Source organism: Lepisosteus platostomus, chromosome 2 (genome assembly GCF_059453375.1).
Source record: "Lepisosteus platostomus isolate fLepPlt1 chromosome 2, fLepPlt1.hap1, whole genome shotgun sequence".
In the NCBI taxonomy this organism is placed as follows: Eukaryota; Metazoa; Chordata; class Actinopteri; order Semionotiformes; family Lepisosteidae; genus Lepisosteus; species Lepisosteus platostomus.
The window spans coordinates 75,169,205-75,185,306 of NC_142612.1; the positions used below are offsets into that span (position 1 = coordinate 75,169,205).

General features: G+C 36.4%; 1 long non-coding RNA gene across 1 annotated transcript in view; it reads left to right on the forward strand.

Annotated features, from left to right (window-relative positions):
- Positions 1-384: 384 nt before the first annotated feature.
- The window catches only part of LOC148677126 (uncharacterized), a 49,120-nt gene continuing 33,402 nt past the window's right edge, over positions 385-16,102 (forward strand). The window contains exon 1 of the long non-coding RNA XR_015929862.1: positions 385-496. This is a non-coding gene — a long non-coding RNA (uncharacterized LOC148677126). The remainder of the gene's footprint in view (positions 497-16,102) is intronic.

Below are 16,102 nucleotides of genomic sequence, written 5' to 3' on the forward strand. Positions count from 1 at the left end.
TTATTATTGTTTGGTGATGCTTCTAGCAAAGGTGACTTACATTTGCACCAGACTCCACAGCGAGGTATTTGACAAGAGCAATTTGCATACGAAGCACCAAGCTTAAGAGTACAGCATCTCGGATTTGAGCCTTGTAACACAAATTGTAACACACCTACAGCTCCTAAGCAGTACAATACACTGAGCAAGTGTAAAATGCTGCCACACCAAGAGACCTATCTATGGAGTGGAGCTGAGCATACATGGAGCCCATGGGTGATTGGAATTAAATCTTGGCATGCCTGGCAAGATCTGTGCTTTGTCACATGAGATTCCTTCATCTCTTTACTCTAGAGGTCTTGACAAGGCTGTGACACTAAAAATAACCCATAAAACATAATTGTTGCCAGTATACAGTACTGGATGTGACACTTTAAAGTTATTGAATGGTACATTTCCAGAGGAATACTTTCTCTTCTGCATTCTGCTGCCTTAGAAAGTAAAAGGACATTCTAAGGTAATATCATTTATCCCAGCATTTGATACCAGAATCTTATGCAATTGATAATCAAAGACATGTGGCAGGTCATGCAAATTTAATTCCTGAAATTTTAAAGGTAAAATAATTAGTGTTAGTCACATATTCATTTTTTGAGGTGCAGATATTGAATTTAGCTATTTATTTAACTATTGATACCCTACAATAGAGATGGGGTTTACAGTAACCATCAACTACTGTACATATTTTGCACCATATGTATAATGTAATTCTTTAGGTATGATACTAAAATAGTTAATTCTGCAGTTCAGGGAAGAGTTAAAGTGACTTAATCCATGCAATTAACTGGTTACTAATGAAAGTTAGGAAGTGCAAGAACCATTTTTGTTAAGTATTTTTAAAAATCTTTATTTTAAATCTTTGTTTTACTTGAAAAGCTTGGCAGCATATTCATTGGTACTCCTCTAAATATAGTACGTTTAAAAAACATGGAATTAAAATTGATTTATAAAAAAAAACAAAACAAAATGCAAACAAACCTTTCTATCACTTTTGCTGTAAGCATTCAGCATTTGTAAATGTTGACATTTCCTTTGGATTTGACCATAATGGTTGTGAATTTTCTCATCTTTTATGAGCTTTTTTGCTTTCAATTATTGAGTATAATGTAACAAAGGTTTAAAAGAACATTTGCCAGCAGCGTTTTTAAAGGAATGTTTTCAATTTGAGGTCAAACACCCTCAGTTTTGTTTTCTGACATTGGAACACCAGCACTACATTTAAAGTTCTTTTAAATGTTCTCTCAGGCAATTCAGCTTTCATTTCAGATTGAGACTGCAGTGCTTTTCTGATATGCCCAGAAGCCCACAGACCAACCCTTAAAAAGATGCCGAAATCCTGAATCAACAGTCTGCTGCTTTTTGAGTAGCACTTCACTCTGAATTTACTTTTATCCTACTTTGCTGTTTAAGTACAGTGTATCATGTGCTTGCATTTCATTCTGTTATATTTTATTCATAGTGCACTTGGAAGTACAGTATGTACACTAGTGCACTTACCATTTCACTACGTTACATATCACTTTCTGAGGATTTATGTATTTTACATATAATGCATTGAATTTTCAGTATCTTGTAATCAGTGTAATCACTCTGGATAAAAGCATCAGCCAAATTAATAATTAAGTAATAAGAATTCCAGGTTTTGTCTCTTGTCCTCTGGTCTGTGATGTGCCCTTCAGAATGTAAAAACACATATACTGTAAGAGTGATTACAAACAATGGTTGTTGTAGTAGCTTGTTGATACAAAGTTCTTTGTTTTCAGCCACATAGTGGGACGGACCTTGTGATGACTGACTTCAGTTTTACTACTGTTTTGGTCAGGGATGGCATCCTTGAATTCTCATTTTCTCCAGTTCCAATGGCAAAAAACTACAAGAAAAGCCCTTCCCTCTTCTTCAAATGTGGGCAGACTTTCACAATGCATTCATTTAATTTATTCCCTTTAAAGCCACATTAGAATAAGATTGCATATAACATTTGCAGAGTAAATAGTGTTCATCTGACTGAAAGGGTGCTTTCTTGACTGTATTGTTCCTCAGTGTGTTTAGGCAGCCAGCTACAGTAATAGACATCTATTGCAGGATAGATATATAATTAGTTTTCCATGTCATTCTTCATGTCCTCTTGTAATTTAAATCATCCATTTTGAAGAATGATTGCAAATATGCTTGTTATTGTGCTTCCAAATACTTCTTGTACTATGAAGCAACACAATTGTTTAATTAATCTTGGTCCCATTTGGGAAGGTGACAGAACGTGTTGCCATGTGTGCATTACATAATTCTGTACTTACTTAGTCTTCAGTTAATTACATTGATTAAACTTCACAAATATTTATGCAGAATGCATTCCTTTTATAAAGTAGAAAATCAAACTTGGAATGAAAGTTAAAAACAAGAGTCGCTCTAGCAGCAAAGAATGGTAGGGTTCTGAATGCTTAAAGAACAAGACTTGTTTTTGTGCTGAAATCCTAATGTTTTGTTCATAAAACAGAGTTACTCTCCATTGCTAGTTACTGTACATGCTGTCATGACTTTGTTAAGTTATTTTTATAAGCGTCTCTTCATGAAAACACAAAACATACTGCTCATTTAAAAGCTCATATTTCTTGCTGCGCCTTCCCAAACACAAAGTGCGTCTCTTTAATACTTTTAAAAGTACTTTATAATTTAATATTTTGATCATTGTGTGAAGGTTTGAGGGTGCTTATTATTATTTTGTGCTGCAAAAGCCATGAAAGGCTTAAGGCCAAGGGTGGAACAAAACTTAATTAATCTTCAAAAGGCTATTTTCATAAATTAGTATGGTTTCTTTGTCTGCAGTGATCACTCATGGATGGCAAAAGGGCACAGAATTAATTTCAAATGTGTATGTTATACTGCAGGGTTAATGTGATCTGTCTGAGTGAGCGTGTTATTATGAGTGTTGAATGAATGAATTTGTGCTGCTGGTTTATATGATATTTCTTAACCTGCCTTGGGTATAATCATGGGGTAAGAGGCAGTGAAGCTCTAATTGACTATGAGGAAAGGAAGAACATTATTTGTTATACAGAGCTACCTTCTGACTTGTTAGTCACCATGACAGGCAACAGACGTGTGCCTGTCACAGAAAGAGACAAACTGAAACTTGACAAGACAAACTGACACAGTCTGAAATAATGGGTCAAATGGGTGACGGCCCTGCCTTATGATAACGCTCTCATATTTTGGCAGGTGATTTATGGCTATTGCGGGTTCATTTTCAAGCTGGAAGCACCGATGCAGGAAAAAATGTGTTTTGTGCCACTATCCAGTTCAATCAGCAAATATTCTTCAATGACTTTGAACTTTGAACCGTTCTATTATGGGACCAGTTCCAGTAGATCAGGGCCATCTGGTGGTCATTAAGGGACCTGTGAAACATTAACTTAGCAGCCAAGTGATTGAGACTAGTGATTCACTAGCTGGCACTTAGTGGGAACAATAAGAGCCCCTGGAGAAAGCTGCCTTGTCTTCTTCAGATTTCCTGGGCACTGTGAAATGCAGAGCTGCGCCAGGGCAAGTGGAGAACCACAAATAAGATACAACGAAGAGACGCCACTTGGAAAGAGGCTTGTACTGAGCTTTTGATAAGGTTTTGCGGCGTTCTAAATATTGAAGCTTGGTTTCAGCCGTTCAAGTTTAACTACTCTGTGCTTTTTATTTCATTCGCACCCCAGGCAAGTTTAGAAGTGTTGCCTAGTATTACCAAGAAGAACAGGAATATTCAGAGAGACATTAAAGATATAACATACGAGTATTAGTTCCATTTTTAATCTCAGAATACAAAAGGAGGAAACTAAGCATTTAAAGAGTATGTAACGAACAGTTCTTTCCGGACCCTATGCGGACGACACAGTCCGACGGAGTGGGGAAACACTGGGGAAACGTCATGCAGGAAAACGGGGCTGAAGACAGGGGGGCGTGTCCAAGGTGCGCTGGTGCACGGGGAGGTGTGGCCGAGGCAAACAATCCAAGAGTAATCCTTAGGGAAAATCCAAAACACACGAGTAAGTCCAAAACCAGAAGATCCATCAGAACAAGAATTAAAAACCACGAAGGCCGGGTCGGAACCGGCGGACGGGGAACAGGAACGGGAACCGAGGTTAAAACCTTAACGGGACCAGGCGCTTCCTGGTCCCGGACTCGCACGATATGGAAATCAGATGCAGAGCCCGGAAGAGCGTCAGCGCCAGGCTTATAAGGTGGGCAGGGAATAGGGCGCAGGTGCATGGAATGAAGTCTTTAGTGAAAGGGCTGGAACACCCTTAAGGAGGGGGGACTATAGTCGTGACAGAGTAGTGTAAAATTATTTATTTCAGTCATTTGCTTCACTGCAAAACAATGCACACTGTTGCACTTTTTAAACATATTCATGATAATAGAAGTTAGTGCTTTGCCTGGTAACATGGAAACTTGTGTGTGTGTGCTTGATGAATGCACTGTGCAACACCACCGCTCCAGACAAGACAGCAATCTGATATTGTAGGTCCACTGCTGCCAGATTCAGCAGGAGTGGGTGAAATTCTTGAACAGAGAACACATGACAAGGCAGATAGGTATTTTACTGAAGCCAAGATGGCACATTTAAGGTAACATTGTGAGGAAGGAATGTGGGCACAATGTGTTGTACGTGGGCACATGATAAGCTAGACAAAGACAAGAGGCATCAGATGATGTAATCCTATGAGACTCTGTGTGTCTTGGAAAATGAATGTCCAGAAAGAGAAGGCTTGGGTAATCTCAGCTTCTAACTGAAACAGCAGCAAAAGTTCAATAGGCATGAACTCAGCAAAATCAAAACATAGTGCCACACTTGTCATAACCATTCAGAACCATATTGGGGTTCTTTGAAATGAAACACTTAAAACCAACACATGGAAATCCACTGAAAGCTACATCAGATGAGCTTTTGGTGATTAAAATTTAGTAACGGAGCCTTTTTCCAGTATTTCACCCTCTAAAACAGTCATCCTCTCTGGGTTAATTGTATGTATTGAATTGATTTCCATAAGCCTGGTGTGGGAATTAGAAGAAAAACATAAAAATTCATTCATTTCAGAGGAATAACTATAAATTCATCACTGGTCTATGCAATAGGCATGTCGTCATAAATAACAGAGTTACCAAGGAGGCAATTACAACCAAATAACTGGAAAGCAAGCTAATTAGGTAAGGAATGTTCAAGCAGATATATTTCAAACTAGACTGGAAAAAAAATAATTGGTCCTGGCAGCTATGCCATCTTGTGGCAGAGCACGTCCTGGTCTTGGGGCATAATAACGATGACTGTTTCACCATCAGTGCTTGGGCTGTGTCTGGGAAGCTTAAGTGAAGTGTCTTCGGGAAAGCTGTAATGTATGGAGACAACATCTGAAGAAGAAGGATCAAGGCAATTTAAAGCGTTATAAGCCAAGACCTTAAAATCAACTATAAAGTGCTCTGAGTGAACAAAATGAACCGTACACAGAAGGAAGAGTCCAGTGGTGTGTGGAACATTTTCTAAGCTACAACTGTGGTTTGACGATTTTCTAAGATATGATGACCTTCATGGAACATTATAACTTTTGCAACTGAGATCTTTCACATTCATTGCAGATGTAATGCAAATTCCTGGTTTTAAATATTTTTGTCTTAAAGCTATAATTCATAAAATGCTATCTGCCACCAAAGAATAATAAATCTTCAAAATGTGATGCTAAACACTGAAGTCATTTCTTACCATGGATCACAGTTACCTGTATGTCATTTCTAAGTTTAAAATGAACATTTTATTAGATGTTCCAACAGCCCTTGGAACATATTTGAAGAAACTACTTTTAAGACATATACTGTAGATTGTTGTGACAGGTTTACAAATTGTACTGCCGATCAATCATCGTTTATTCTTTTGATTGAGAAACACAATTGAAGAAAATGGAAGAGCACCAGATGAATCTTGTAACACTTCTTAAATGAATGAGGCTATAAAACATTCACAACTCCTTCATAAACAATTCATGATGTAATATAACAACACATTCTTTACAACCTACCTTTTGTGCAAATGTCTTTACAGCCATGTGATTATTTGTTTAAAAAATTGTTTAAGACATAGTTTCTACATAGGTATAGAGATGGCAGGTGCAAATTTTGGAAGACAGGCCTTGAGGGCTGACAAGGACCTTCTGCAGATGCTACTCAGTATCAGTGGTCAGTATCATGTTTATGTGAAACTGTAGTAATATACTGTATATGGATCTTGTATACCTGCCTGGCCTTCGAGCCATTTGTCATTTTGTCACACCACACATTTAGCAGAGAAAAACAGAAAGTTTGGAGTTCAGAGGCAATTCCCTTGCATATATTGCAGCCAGAATGCAGACACCCACAATGTAGAAGGGGCCTCAGTTAATCCCAACAGCAGCCCATAACTCAGACTCAAATTTGCAAAATTCTAGATCAAAGAGCCCAGCCTGGGCTTGGAGAGAGCACCATTAACAATTGAGCCACTTGGGAGACTCTGCATAATCTTAGGCAACACAGAGGTTGTATTGCTTCATTCCAGGCCACCTAATTTTCTGTTTTCTCTAGTCTCATCTCAGAAAGATTAAACAGCTCGATTTTGGGGGGGGAGTTAGAAGTGCTGCCTTAGCTTTCTGAAAATGATCTAATTAGACTTTACAGGAAGTGCTTAGCGGTTCTTTGTTCTGGCAAAGTGATTTAAATATAGTGTTGGAAAAAGAAACATGCGGTGTGTGAAGAAAAAATGACTGCTTCAGAGAAAACCTAATTTTGATTTTCTTTTGTAAACAATTACTTTGAACTGCCTTTCCCATAATTGTTTTAAGGCATGTCACATTTTTTTTTATTATGTTGCCTCAGGCTGTTCTCTTTTGCATCCTTAAAGCACACAATGCATTCAAGAATGTTCAAAAATCAGAAACGGCATCCATGATAACACTGCACAAATGGCTTAAACTACTGCTTTCTGGCAAGTTGGCAGTACTATTCATTTTCTTAGAAACAAAACCAGATTCCTAACCTTTAGCTTCAGACATGCATTCTCACAAAAATGTCTAGCATTTTTATTAGTTTATTGCCAATCAATCTAGCTTATTTTACATAATATGATACTCATTTAAAAGACGGTAATATTAGGAAAGCATGTTAGTAGGTGAGGATTTAGCATGTGAGCTTGAAAGATGTCTCACCTTTTTTCAAAAGAGGGAAAAATGTCTTTTATTTGACCTTTAGCCACAGCTTATATTAAGAATATAATATTCTGAACCAGACAGTTTTTTTCTCTGACTTGGTTTCAATACGTTACTTCACAGAAAATTATACAAATCATCTCCTTGACTTTTATCAAGTCCCATATTGACATATCAACAGTGTTATCACCTTCTAGCTTGATGTCAGCAGATCTCAGACGTTAAACAAGATTGAGCCTGAGGTCTCTGAAATGGGAGACCTTAGGGAATCAAGGTTGATAAAAATGCTGCATGTGGTCCTTTTTCCTTTGGTCTAAAATTTCCAAACCAATGCCACAGTTTGCAGTGCAGGGACACTGTGCTGTAGGAGGTGTCTTTCTTCAGATGAGAGTTAAACTGAGGTCCTGACTACTCCTTAATCCCGTGGATCTGTTCAGAGGAAAAAGGGTATTAATCTTCTTGTCCTAGATACAGTCCACGACAACTTTACACAATCTAGCCTATCTAAATTCCTTATTACAGTACTTCTGCTGGTGAAGTAGTTTCTTACTTGTCCACTTGATCTGATCTGTATTTAGCTTGCTGGTGTATAATGGATTCCACTTGTCACCAAAAAGTCCTATATGTCTAAAGTGCTGAGTATCTTTTGGGATGAAAAGTGCTATATAAGTTACAAATGTGTTATCATTCTATGCTAAAATTGTGCTCTAAGGGCACTCTAGGTAGTTCCTTACCTACGATACAAGGAGTTCTCCCACAGCACAGTAGAACAACTACTCTAATCTAATTCAATACATTAATTGAATAGTCAGCTGCTGATAGAAACATACAGTATTTACATGCTTACTAGACAACATCCCTATTACTTTACATCAAGGATGAAAAAGAATTCCAAACTCCTTTTTTACTTTACAAACCTGTGATATTAAAATTAAGACAACAAGATGTTTTGTCATGCACAAAAAATACTGCATGTTCTGCAAAGGCTAACTTCTCGTTATTGATTTCATTAAATAACTCTGCTCTCACCGCACACATAAATTATTGATTGACTGTATGGTATATTTGGGGGTATTTTTAAACTTAAAAGCTGAGAAAGTTAAGAAATTTATGACATCCTTTTTCAATAAGTCTAACTGGGCACATTTAATGCTTTCCCAATAACATGATTGCTTGAAAATAATTATATGTTTCTTTAATTACCACAGTCCAATTACAATGTAAACAAATTAGTCAATTAAAGAATAAACTATAGTGATTGCTGTTCTCTGCTTGCCTTGAGATTGGTTATTCTTTTTCAAGTGTCAAAACTTTTATTAGTGTCGGCAGCATTGAAATGATTGAACTTTTCCTGATTAATTCATGGATTCCTATGCACACAGCTAAATACTTGCAATCTGTTGCACATTTAGCTCCCCTTAAATAATCTCTTTTCTTTATTTGTCCCTCTTTAACCAGCAGATACTGTATGACTTCGTCCTTCACTGGGAGTGTCAGGGATTATCGAATCGGATTCAGACAATCGTTTTTACACGTTGTCCCTGCATTGGCTTATTATAATTTGCAGCTTTAAGTGTTGATTTGGAAAAAAATATTTTAGGTTATTGGAAAGAACAGAATATTGAAGCAATATACCCTAAACCAACATGACTTACTGTATACACTAGGCAGTATCAGATCCTCAGACTTGGCAGAGAAGTTGGAAACTGTTTTGAATCCCTCTGAGACCTTCTTTCAGCTTCATGGATTGAAAGTCTTCTTCCATAAAGCTGAGGCTAACATCATTTGACTAGGGCCTAAAGGATATCTGAGTTCCAAACTACAAGAACTGTTTCTTGAGGTAAAAAAGCTAGCACTTTGCTTGCTTAATAGCCTGCCTGCCAGTGAGGTAAAACCACTGTAATAAGGTTAAATTTAACAATCGAAACTGGTAACTGCGGTAAAAGATATAATCTCCCAAGAACTATAATGAGGACTGCAGTTCTGTTTTTTATTATGTATTTTTTAAAACAGCATACTGTAAGAATATTTGAAAGGATAAACCTCGCTGAATTATATGTCTAGGGAACTGAAGGCAAATTGTGAAAAAACTATTATTGACAACAGGAATATTGGATATATAATATACATTTTGGTGTTCTTTGTCTGAGGAAGCCGTATACTGCAGTTTTATAGCTGTTTTTTCCTTTTTATATTTGAATTATATATTAAAAACACTCCTCTTCCAGTCATTAGTTCACTAAAATGACATAATCTCTTGTCCGTAGTGTAAATACAGTATGTACGGTAGTTGATTTGTAGCTGTTAATATAACTGCCTCCAATTGTGATGATGTGATGCGTCTTCATCTTATAATCTCTCATGGGGTCTAACATCATCTGCACACATACCCTTCCGTACATAGACACTTAAACATACAGTATAGACTCACCAGTGTATCGATGTTCCAGATTGTCGCCATTGTCTATTGTATCGTTATCGTTCCATCTGTCTTCTTTGTATTATGTCATATTTCCAGGGGCACCGTAGAAATGGCTGACCCTCCGCTCTGACCCCAAGCTTCTCTCTCCCTGTCTGTGTGTCTCATGGAGAGCAAGTTGGGGTATGCGAAAAGACAAATTCCTAATACAAGAAATTGTATATGGCCATTTAAGTGATCTTATCTTATCTTATGATTGCATTGTACTTGTCCTCATTCAAATTAATTGTTGTCTTCCATTTTGGGTGAAGCTGCGGACTCCAACTCCTGCTGGGCTAAAATAATCTTGCCCGGCCCACCAGGGGGAGACAGAGGTGCGCTTTAGAGTTTCTGTCCCAGCATTTGCACTCACTTAGATTTTGCTGAATCTGTGGTGTTGTAAAATGCTCCGACTTTCTCTGAGCTGCATTTTGCTGCATAACAGAGTGCTTTATTACTTATCAGAGATGGCTTTGAGAATTATTCACCTTGTTATCAAATCTTATGATCTTAGTGCACCTGAAAAATCGAGTTTATCCCATGATCCAAGTAAGATACAGTATAACTTAGTGGTGACCAATTCACATACATTATATCCAAGTGTAGAAGTGTCTGGCTTCTTATTTTTTATAAGTGAATAAAGATTTTGAGTTATCGATTCTGAGAAAGTTCTCTTAAATTAACTTTGCCAGCTTACTGTATTTGTTTTTTTTTAAATGAAAGTATTGTTTGTCATGTCTGATTTGCAAATTTATCCTTATTTTTTATTCTAGTTTAGTGGACAAAAAAAGCTTCCAGTCAAATATTTTAATCAAAACAGACCTTTTGAAGAGTTGTTTGATTTGTTTCCAGTAAATGAATAATATACAAAAGATTAAAAATCAGAGGCTTGTTTTTTACATCCTTATGCTTGTGTTTAGAACATTCTTCAAAAGGATGATTTTAAACAACTGCCTTGTGTTTTTCTTGTTTTTTCATTTTTGATGATGCACAGATTTCACTTTATATATTTTTATTTTTTGTGTATCAAAGGGATTATGTTATAAACTATTAATTATTAGAATTCTAACTGAAAGAGTTTTGGCACAAAATCAGCAAATAATATTTTATACAATTGTACATAAGGGAACTGTGAGAAATTCATTCTATTCAGAGTAGTAATCCTCAGTTACGTGTGAAGTTCCAGATAATGTCTTTATTTAATAATTTATTATACTTTAAATATGAGAATAAAGATGAGCAAGTGACTTTAGGATTTCCTAAGATAAATACTTTCTTTTACATAGGTGTTTAATTTTTGCACTGCAGCAACAAGAATGGTGTAACAGAAAAAGAAACCATTATCTTTACATTATTAAGAACAAGAACAGATAAAGATTGTGTGGGACGTATGTAATTCACGGAAAGGATTTACTGATTTGCATCATACTGACAGGCCTCACAACATGCATAGTAATTCGGTTATTAACATTGAAAATCAATAGGAGACTCTCAGAACCTTGATCCTGCCATTCGGGAAAGTTTTATTCCAGCCTATCAGTCCAAACTGCAGAACACATTTGCCCAATGTCAGATCAATATATGTGACTCAGTCCTAACTTTATGTAACCTGATTGTACTGCATTTCAGATCAGAAATGCATGTGACAGGTGCTTGCTTCTAACCCTGTGATGCACATTACAAGAGGAAAACAGTGATGCATTGTGTAGAAAAGACACTGGAATCTGTGTTTACGATCAGTTTTGATGCAGCACATTTTAATTTGGTGGATGACAGTAAATCTTAAAGTTAATGTTACAGAATAAAACTAAAGACAGGCCAACACACACTTTTGGACCATGTAATGCTTTAATTCAAAAAGTGTTTACATTTGTAGATGCAGGGGTGAGCTTAAATATATGATGAAAAGCATTCTAAACTGTTAGAATGTAAAAATCACTCTATTATACGAACTGTTGCGCCTGGATAGTGCAGCAAAGTTGATATGATTTGAGTTTTTGATATGTTTTTTCTTACAGAATGTTAATCAAAGAAGGAAATACATGTGTATATTTAAAGGGGCAGCTTTTAATGATGGCATCTATTTAACCAAAAGCATTAACGTCCATGAGCAACCTTTTAAAGGCAAAAGCTAATAGGGTTTTAAAATCGTATCGATCAGTCAGACTAATTAGAATCCTACAATTCCTTTGATGAAAGAGATGCCAAAGATTCCCATTTTAATAACTAATTGATTTGGTCTTGTAGTGAGACCTAAACTTTGAAGAGTTTTTAATGGTCCAATTATCACTGATCCCCATTTCCCTTAAGACCTTCTTGATCATGGCAACTTTTAAATATGTCTTAAAAAGGGCAAATTGTGAAAATGTACATCTTACAGCTAGATACTTTGATGTACAACTCCTGATGTCTGTATCTGAAACCTGATGCTGAATCAAAATTGACAAAAATGCATTATTTTTCCACTATATACAGTAAGATCTGCATGCATTGCATTTAATATCTTCCCAAGTCAAATGCCTGACAGTATGTGGACTATTTACTGTATAAAGTATAAATTAATAAAAAACTAGAGGTGGAAAAATAACATTTCAAAATCCCAGAACCTTCTGCAATTCTTTTCTGATACATTATGTATAAACACTCTGACAGTTATATGTGCAACTGAGTATGAAAATGTTAATATGTGAATATTGTAACTGCTGTCTTACAAGCTTATAAGACTACATAACAAACCTAACATCATGCTAGTTTTCTTTCATTATGGTAGAGCAATTTATAAATGCGTATATGATTGAAAGGTTATATCCTACAGCCACTCACTGTCATGCCACATAATGAATTAGGGTGTGAGAATGTCCTTCATTCTGAAATGCTGGGTGCCCTGCTTCTTGAGAAGGGTAGCAGATGGCGAAGGAGGCACAGGCAAGAACAAATTTAGATCTGTGCAATGGCAGTTTGACAATTTAAGTGTATTGCTTCTTCTTCTTACTCATACCAAGGATAAATATTGTAATGCCCACGGTAAAGTAATACTTGAAATCTGAATCTGTTGTTAACCCGGTAATGCAGAAAGTCTTCGATTTTTTTTTCTGTGTCTGTATTAGCTTTATGCTGCTCTCGTTGGCTTCTATTAACATGCTTTCACAAGACAGCACTGGAGCTCAGATGTTCAGCTCTGTTTTGCCCACAGTGGCAAAGCCTGCATTTTCTCTTGGTCCTGTGTTTGGGTATTTAGTAAGCACTCTTGAGCTTTCAGTCTCAATGCAGTTATAGGATTCACAGGCTTACAGTATGTCAACTGGAAACAAAAGAACACTAGTTATAGTACAGCTTGGCACTGCTGTAAAGTGCAAATTATATAATTTCCACCATCATTAACTTTCCAAGTACTGCTCATTCCAAAGGTGATGACGATTCAGCAGTGATGATTGGTTTGCCTAGAATTGCTATTGATTGCTGTTCCGAAAGCTTCCATTTCATCTCTTTCAAAACACTCACCTAAAGCTTGGAAAATGGAGAAACCTCTCTGTGAGGGAATGTAACACACTTTGGTTGAGCATCGATACCAATTACATGCTGTCACAGACATACTACAAAAGAAGGCTTTGGAGATAAGAAACAAACAAAAAAGAGCTTAAAATATCCAGCTGAATCAGGGCAGCAATGCTGTAATCCACTGTGAAAATTAGTTTATAGGAGCTCTCTCTTCAACTAAGGCTTGGATTCCGGCTTTTGATAAGCAGGTTTTGTTTATTTGTTTGCCAATAGCTGTTTTTATAAAGTAGGATATGAAAGCATACAGCTGCCCGCATTCAATAAATTGCTTTTACTTGTCTTTTAGGCACTCCCTGCTTGCAGTCACTTGCTGCACAGCAGTACAGTATATATGATGGAAGAGAATTTACAACATGCATTGGCAGGGAGAAGAGATTATCTTTCTAAACACCTTATACCATGCATTCAAAGGACACACATTTCCTCACAGCAAAATAGAGGACAACAGCAGAAAACCGGGTGCATGACATGGTTATCAGTGTCATTGTAATACGACCTCATGAAGATGATAATTCTGTATTTGACTGCACGCAGAATCTGGTTGTTTTAATCATTCCTGTAACCATGACCCAAATACAACAAACAAAAACCTACTACTTTCTTACTCCTACTACTACTACCACCCCCACTGCTGCTACTTGTTGTATTGTCTGCATATATGTGTACTATATGTCCCGAGAGATCAGGGCGGATAAGAATTCCAATGTACTGTACAGTACATGTACTTATGGCAATAAACTCCTCTATTCTACTCTACTAATAATGCTATTAAATCCTCCAATCACTCATGCATTCAAGTACAGTAACTAGTGTCTCTAAATTATTATTGTGCATGTCTTGTGATGGGCTTGACATCCAATCCAGTTTGTAGTTCCATCTGGCATCTTATAGCTCTAAGACAGACTTGGGGTTGCCACAGGTGGTGTAGGTAATGTAGTCTCATCATAACTGTGGAAGATACATGACAGAGAAATATCAGTATTTTTATTATTTATTATGACTGTCCTTGTGGAGAATTGTTGATTCAGACTGGGCAACAAGGCCTTAGCAGCAGCGAACACAACACATTTTCTTTATGCCCACGGATTGCATCTTTATGACTGTGTCTCTCTTCGGGGAGGTTGGTCCTCCCTCAGCCAGCCTTAGTTGACCTCTGAGCGCATTTAGACAAGACATCTTAATTGAAAGTGTGGTTGTGGGCAGGCAAAACCTGCCAATTGCATTTCACACTTCTCTGTCCTACGTTCCTAAGGCCAAGAGAGCACTACACTTACAGTATGTTACCAGAAAAACCTGGAATTTAATTGAAATCTGTTGCTTTTACACTTTCACTGCCAAGAATGTTTTTCGTTCTTTTGTTTTGGTATTAACTAATTTAGTTTAGAATTCACAAATAGTATTCTCAAATTTAGTGGAGAATATTTGTAAATATAAAAAATAGAAGTGGAAACTCACTGACAACATTGTACAGTATGCTTGTTTAGCTAAAGTGTTCCTTTGTCATTTGACAAATTTCACATGGCAGTTAGAATCTTAATTGATTGACTGATGTTGAGTCTATACCACAGATGGGCATCTGTGTCCTTCCAGTTTTACAAATAGTTTTTTAAATTGCTAATTAAGATGTAAAAGAAACAGATGATTTGACATCTTATCCTAACAATTAGTTCAATTAGGTAATTAAGACCAGAGGTGGAAAAAAAACAGCTGACTCATAAGGAGGACTGAAGAGGCCCATAGAGTCCCATAGAGTACACAGTTATTTGCAATAAAGTTGCTCAAAGGTTTATTTCATGTCATGTTTGATAAAAAAACAAAAACTTTTTCTCAGTTTTCTTGGAATCTGTCTGTTAGAGTTCTTTCAGCTTAAGGCTGTGTCTTGACCTTATTAGCAGGCTGTTAAAAAGTAGTGTCACATAATAGCTTTCTGTCCTAAAGACAGAAGAGAGTACATAAAAAGTAGACAATTTACACCTTTGCCTTAGTTTGAAGCGGCATATTCTGAAAGGTGAGTTGTTTTTCTACCTCATGCACCTCATGAAAATGTTTGCACCTGTAGTCCTGTAATGGAGAACACACTTGCAGATAATCTATTGATTTTAATTTTAAGAGTATAAGAGAAGATACACATGAGAGAAGACCATGAGTTTCATCTACTCCATTTAGTAGTTAGTGGCCTAATTATATTTCTTGAAAAGAAACCAAGCAAACAGCTTCAGCAACATGGCTAGGTGCTGTAACTTGTTCCATACACCAAAGTACTCTGATCATATTTTTCCCCACATATCATTTCAGTATCAATTATTTATTTGAAATGAGAGTGTATCTGGAGTACAGAATGTATTTAAACATCTATTAAACTCACAATTGCAATATCGTGGACAATATAAACCAGGTGCTTAATGAAACAAGTAAATGTGTCATTTGAGGAAGACCCAGATATTTATTTTATTTAAGTATATTTTTACCCCTGAAAGCACAAGGAATGAAAGTAGAATGGAGATTTTTTAAGACAGATATTAGTAATTGTGGTTTAAGTATTTGATAATAATAAACATAAATAGTAAGGTATTTTATTTATTATAATACTAATATTATCAGCCAGGAAAAAAAAAAAGTTATATCTTTGAAATGCAGTAATCTCAAACTCATTGAATTATTGTGGACAGCAAATATTTCCAGAACTTCTGAGTATGATTTATAACTTTTCTGCAGTGTCACACAGTTCATTTATACAGTACATGCATCTTCATATCAATTACAAAATAGAACATTCTTGTCAATCTTGTGTGCACTATTTGGTGTGACATGCAAAGTAAAACATAGCTGTCAG